At 51.2% G+C, this 7,050-nt stretch overlaps 1 pseudogene; it reads right to left on the bottom strand.

Moving 5' to 3' along the window:
* The window catches only part of LOC114080224 (E3 ubiquitin-protein ligase RNF213-like), a 151,008-nt pseudogene extending 144,544 nt beyond the window's left edge, over positions 1-6,464 (bottom strand).
* Positions 6,465-7,050: the final 586 nt, after the last annotated feature.

Here is a 7,050-nt window from a genome sequence, read left to right on the forward strand (position 1 = left end):
CACATTAATACAGTCATAAGAGAAAGACTGCCCAGCACAGTAGCCACACCTGTGATCCCAGTTGCTCCAGAGACAGGAAGATCATGAGTTCAGGCCAGGCCAGGCAACTTAGCAAGACCTGTCTCAAAAATTGAAAATTTAAGAAAGGACTGGGGATGTAGCTCAGTGGCAAAGTGCTAAAGAATCATTATTCCAAGATGCGCTTATATAAATGCAGCTTTACAACTTACTCATTTAGCCATTTTTCCTGAAACTGAGAGAAGGAGATTCCCTTAAGGGCAGCCCAGATGTCCTCAGGCTGGCTCACAAAGTCCTTTCTTGGAGGAACCAGCTGCATACAGTAGTGCAGGACAGGGAGGATGCCCAGCCAGTCGACGACTCTTGCGTCTATGCACCTTTGGCACAGGTTGACCAAGTACTCTTGCCATCTGGAAGGGAACCAAGACCTAATGTGACCTGTGGTTGGCTGTGTCCGACCTGCCCTGTGGTCCAATGTCTCAGGAGGGCAACCAGCAGAAGTAGCAAGTGGCGCACCTGAACCGAGTTCCCGATCAGGAGACATAGGGTGGCAAGGGGGACAAGTTCCCTGGACCCCATCCCAGTGCACCAGAATGTCATGAATCCCAACAAACTCCCACGGGTGTCATTTCCACATACACAACCGCTGAGGTATTGAGGCCCTTGGTTTCCAGCCAAGAATTTACACAGGGCCTAGGGTTTAAACCAGGCAGTCTGGCAAAGGTGAACCTAAACACAAAGCAAACTTTTTTCTTTGTTTTGAACTGGGAATTGAACCCAGGGACACACTACTACTAAGCTATATTCCCAGCCTTTTTTATTTTGAGACATGGTCTTCTTCAGTTTCTGAGACTGGTCTCAAACTTGCAATCCTCCTGCCTCAGCCTCCTGAGTCACTGGGATTACAGGCATGTGCCACTGTGCCCAGCTACAAAGCCACTTTTTAAAAGGAACAACTCATGGTGTGTGTCTCACAGGCACAGAAATAGATGCTTCTTCCTTCTCTCACACCCCCACACAGCTGTTTGTAGATTTCCTAACCAATGTCTCTCTTTCACAGAGGGCACAGCAACTGCCTGGGTCTTTAAAACTTAGGAAACCGACAGGTACTAAGAGCTCAGGAAAGGCTGCCTGATTTTACCCAAGCTCAAACCAAACAGAAGCAGAAGAGACCCTGATTGTCCGAGCACAGCAGCTCAGAAGAGGTCTCCCCAACCACATAAAAGGCCATGGCTGACCCAGCAGGGGCAGTGTGCTTCCAGAGCTACCGACACAGGTGGGACAGCAGGAACAGCATCCCTGCGGGTTCTGCAGCTTTTCGAGGTGACACCTGCAGGCAGGCCTGGGCCCCAGTGCTAAGGCGTGCTGAGCATGAAGAGGAAGGTCCTCCCAGGAGCACTTCTGTCATGTATTTTATATTCATTTATTTTTTCCAGTTGCCCGGGCTGGCTGTAAGCTCTTGGGTTCAAGCAACCCTCCTGCCTCAACCTCCCAAGTAGCCGGGATGACAGTGTTGCCGTGGTGCCTGGCTATTTGAAGTTTTTTGAAGTCAGGGTATTCAGGAGAACAAAGAATTTAACAACACTAGTAATGAAACAATGCCAGGAAAATGACAGGTGCAAATGGTGACATGACTGTGGTTTTATTTTTCCCAGTGTGTGCACAGCCTTTCTCTAACAAGCACTTAGCTCTGTAATCAGATAAAAATCATGATAAATGCCTATGAAACCTCTGACAAAAACAAAACAAAACAAAAACAAAAACATGGGATACCTCTCAGATGTGCCCAGGATGTGGTGGAGTTCACTGTGTAGGACATCTGGAGAGCAGGTGCTGGGGCAGAGGATGGAGCACAGTGAGGTCAGGTCACCCTCTGATAAGCAGAGTTTGGTATCTTCCACCAGGAAAAGGAGGACCAGGCCCATCCTCATTCTGCTCCTCACAGGCCAGCCTTCAGGCAGGGTGTCCCCACTTCTTCCTTCCAGAACCGGTTTAATCTGCTTTTTCAAACACTCCCATAGGTGTTTTCTCACCTGATGCAGGGGGAAAAAGAGGCACCATGGAGTGCATGCCCTAGAGGCTGAAGGATTCTTGGGCTGGGGATCAAAGCCCTGAGGCAGGGGAGCTCTGGGGAGGGTCCCACCTCCCTCGCCTCCCCAACTCCCAGGCACACTGAGGTTCTGGGACAGCAGAAGCACAGGGATGCTCAGTCCCAAACCCTGCAGTGAGGTGGGTCTGGGAGACCCCTGGATGCTCCTGGGAGCTCAATGTTGAACACAGAGAGCATCAGCTCTGTCTCCAAGCCACAGTGTGGCTGAAGGGGCAATGATGGGCTCCACCCTTTCTTTCATCTCTGCCTAGACCTTGAAAGAACTCAAGATCAGTGCTGGGAGTGAGGCTCAGAGGTGCAATCAGGAGAAGGGACATGGGGGCAGGGGATTCCCAAGAGATGGAGCAGGAAAAGAAGGAAAGGAAAGGTCCTCCTGCCCACCCACCTCGGCACCTGCCCCAGTCAGTCACAGGGTCTCCTTACCGGTAGTAGTCAGGGGACCCTGCCCACCCACACGGGAGCTGCTGGTGACCGGGGGGAGCCTGATACCTCTTCCTCTTCGAGGCCCAGGCTGTGCCAGGGCTGTGCTTTCCCTTCGTAAATCATAGGCACTTGGACAACAGAATAAAACTGCCGGAAGTAGGTGAAGAATTTCTGCAGGTTGACGAGGTTCCAGGTCTGAAGGTTGCTGAAGATGCGGCCCAGCATGATCTTGGCTGCTATCTTCTTCCCCTTTACCAGCTCCTTCTTCATATTATTAGTGAAGAAGTTCTGAAATTTCTGGAATGTCCCAGGAGGCTTTGTGCAAATTATGTCATCATATTGATGCCAGTCTATGGGTGATAGCAAGAAAAATGTCACACTTAAGATCTCAAAACCCACCAGCCCAAGACACCATCCCAGAAGACAAACACAGGGGCGTAGCTGGGCACAGTGGTACATGTCTGTAATGCTAGTATCTAAGGAGGCTAAGGCAGGAGGATCACAGGTTGGAGGTCAACCTCGGCAACTTAGGGAGGCCCTGACTAAAAAATAGACAGGAAACTGGGGAGCACAGTCAGAGGATAAAAGAACGGAAGGAAAACAAGAGGATTCTGATAAATTGAGGCAATCAGAACTCACTCCATCAGCTACCATGGCCATGCCCCTAGAGACAGAAATCCCAGACAACCCACAGTGATGAGCTTAAAACCAAGTCTCTGCTTAGTCATTCAGTTCAGAAAGCCTGGTAAAAGCTTTAAACATGACCACACGCAGGTTAAACATTTATTCCCAAACTACATCTCTCATTAGCAACTGAGTCCTGTTCTGGTAAATGACTTCAGAGTACCTACTGGGAACAGAAACACCCACTCCAAAGAGGACAGTGCAGACTACCCAGCAGACACAGAGATACTAGCAGGTGCCCACTACAGGGCAAGGACTGAATTCAAGTCTGCTCTGAAATCCAGCTTGCAAGAGACACAATTATAGACCTAGAAAATCCAGTGACGTCAACTGTAAAAAATTAGAAAACAAAAGTGGTTAGCCAAGCACCATGATGCATGGCTGTACTCCAGGCAATTTAGGAGGCTGAAGTGGAAGGATCAAAATTTTGAGGGCAGCTGGATAATTTAGCAAAACCTAACTCAAAATTTAAAAGAGCTAGGGATCTAGCTCAGGGGTAGAGGATTTATCCAGCATGCATGAGGCCCAAGCATTGTCAAAAAAAAAAAAAAAAAAAAAAAAAAAGCAAGAAATAAAAAGAAAAGAAAGAGAAGAAAAAAAACAGAAAACTTATAAGGTGGTCAGAGGTAGCTGAGCACCATGGTACATTCCTGTAATCCCAGCGACTCTAGAGGCTGAGGCAAAAGGATTGCAAGGTCAAGGCCAACCTCAGCAACTTCAGAGGCCCTAAACTAATTAGGGAGATCCTGTCTGTAAACAAAAAATAAAAAGAGCTGGGGACATGGCTCAGTGGTAAAGTGCCCTTGGGTTTAATCCCTACTACCAAAAAAAAGCCCTATGTGTAGAAAGACACACACAAATAGCAGTGAAATATTAACACAGGTGCTGAGCAGGACTCCTGAGGCCCAAAGCAGGCACTGTGCACACTACTGTCCCATTGGTTGGCCCAGCCTCCCCAGCTCTACCCTGTCCCTGCCAGGTGACAGTTGGCCAGGGTTCATATGCTGATTCAGGCATGGCCTCCTCTGGAGCTTCTCCTGACCCTACTCCAGCTCCTCGCTTTGTGGGACTTGTCAGAGCAGAAACTCCATCTTTGCTTGTGGAATTATCTGATGAAGTCCAGTCTCGCCTAAAAGCTGAAGTCCTCGGAATACACTATTGTTATTAAATATTAAGTACATAGCCAGGAGGCATGGTGCACATATAGCCTCTCAAGAGGATGAGGCAGGAGGACCTCTGGAGCCCAGGTGCTTGAGGTCAGCCGAAAAAACATATATATTTTTTTAAATCCTAGGCCCTGGGGGGAGCTGAGGAAAGGGCTGGGTGCCCAGGCAGGCCAGGACAGCCAGTAGCTGCAGAAAGGGTCACATACAAAGAGCTGCCAGAGGGCCTGAAGTGGTGCAGAGGGCTCTTTCCAAGGATTCAGCAAGTCAAATGTGGAAGCCACCCAAATGCCACCAACAAAACGTGACAAATAGCAGAGACCCACAAGGAAGCTCTCGACACCCTGTCCTGCTTCCAGTCACCACCTAGCTGCCTCCAGGAAGGGCCAACCAGCAGCTCCCTGTTCCCTGCTTTGTCCCAGAGTCTGCCTGGGACCTGGGGCCCACTCTGCCCACTGCCCAAGCCCTTCCTCTGGCTCGTCCTCTCTCCTTCCCATTTCCTCTCTCGCAATAGTTAAACCACAGCAGGGGCAGCGCACAGCAGAGGACCCATGCAGACCAGGCAGTCTGCTCCACACAGCAGCATCCAAGCCAGGACACAGGTGCCACAGGAAAGGCCCTTTACCTCCGGAGCGCAGGAGGGAGGACTTGACATACAGGCAGCGGTTCACATGCTCGCCCGCCTTCTGCGGCTGCTCATAGATGTACTCATACTCCACGGTGCAGTTGGAATCTTGGCAATGCTGAAGGACATACTTGTAAGGGATGGCTCTATCCAGGCTCTGCCTGGGAATGACAATGCTGCCTTTGATGAGGGACCTGTGCTCATGTAAGTCCCTGCAAATCAACAGACACTGGCCAGTTATCCGGAAGTCTTAACTCAGAAGATTGAGGTCTCAAACACCGGGAACATAGACCCAAAGCTATAACGGACACTGACCAAGACAGCATGTCTAGAACAGGGCAGGGCTTTGTTTCCAGTTAGGACAGAAAAAAGAGCCATAGCGAAGTGAAACGAAGACATGTATGCTGGGAATATCAAACACACACTCATCCAGGGAGCAGGGCCACCCTGGGGGCTCACTGATCAACTCTAACACACACTCGGAGGGCTGGGGACCGCGGGACTCACTCAACATAGTACATCTTGCAAGCGTCACTCCACTCGGGCCGTCCGAGCTCTTCTCCTCCCTTGATGAACACCGTGTGGAGCTCGGGGTCGAAGGTGACATGCTTGGGGATGATGGCATGGAAGTGCACAGTGATCCCCTCCTCGGGCTTCAGCCAGCTGGAAGAGAGAAGGAAGCACTGTGGTCACCAACTGCTCTTGGCCTGGCCTACCTCCTCTTTCTCTACTGGTAATTTTCACCCCTGGCCGCTGCCCATCACAAGCGGCCAAGAAGTGGAGAGGAGGGTGTGAGTCCCTGGCCTAGGCAGCCCGCCTCCCCTGCAACCCCTGGACTGAACTCATCCCAGCGGCCCTCAACAGGCACAGATGGCCTCCCTGTGCCTTGGGCCTGGGCTGGCGACTTGGTACCTTGTGGGGACAGCTTGTGCACTGGCCTTCCGGTTCTTCTGCTCCTTCTCCTTTGTCATTGCAGCCGTGTAATTTTTGTCACTCCCTTCTGGCTTCCTCAGGTCTTTGGGTTCTGAGCTGATTTCACCTGTTTTTTCTCCAGGAGCAGCCAACCCGTCCTTGGTCTCACCCTCCTGAAAAGAGCAACCAAGCCCCAGCCTGAAAGGCTACCCCTAAGCCAAGCATCTCACAGCATGGCCTCTGAGGACCCTTCCCCAACCTTGCCTGGCCCCTCCTCCCTCCCTTACTCCTGGGCACACTAGTTCCTTCCACTGCACCTGTGCTGCTGACATGAAGGGCTCACTTTGACCTGGGCAAGTCCAACCTGATTTGACATGGCTATGCCCACCAACACCACAGCAGGGAGCTGTTGGTCCACCCATGCCCCTGGAGGAAGGTCCACACCAGGCACCTTGTCTCCAAACTCACCAGGGCCCAGCCCAACCCACATGTGAAATAGTGTGCGACCATGGTACTCAGGAACAGCCATAGCCCTTTGTGAGTGACAGCATCCCTCTACAGGGATGAAGCGGCCCTGCTTTCCTCATGTTCACAGCACCTTCATTACACGAGCAAGCTTCTCTACTCGTATTATAGTGAACCTGGAACACACCCAACCAATGCTCTGGAAAGTGAACCTCAAAAAGCAGACACTAAGCTGCCCACCACACCACTAGTGTCTCAAGAACAGCCTGCTGATGGGCACAGACCCAACTTGGATGCCACTTGCCTGGTGAGAAGAACCCTGGGTGGCCTGTGGATGTCAATAGAGAGACTTTCACAAGAAATAAAAGCTGGGAGTCAGGGTGGGCAGGCAGGATGTGCAGCACAGAACAGAAAGACCGTGCCCCCCCAAATGACCTGCCACAAGGCCCAAAACCTGAGTGGGTGCTGCCACCTCACAAATGGCCCAGCTCAGTCCCTTCAGCAGAAGCATGAGGGCAACCAGCTGATCCAGGGCTAGAGGGAGGCTCTGCAGCCAGGCACACAGACTACCTCCTCAGCGACACCTGTGATTTGATGGCTTTTATTGCAGCCATCCTAATGTGTGTCAAGGAGGTCTTGCATTGCCCAGG

The sequence above is a fragment of the Marmota flaviventris genome, assembly GCF_047511675.1.
Source record: "Marmota flaviventris isolate mMarFla1 chromosome 16 unlocalized genomic scaffold, mMarFla1.hap1 SUPER_16_unloc_1, whole genome shotgun sequence".
In the NCBI taxonomy this organism is placed as follows: Eukaryota; Metazoa; Chordata; class Mammalia; order Rodentia; family Sciuridae; genus Marmota; species Marmota flaviventris.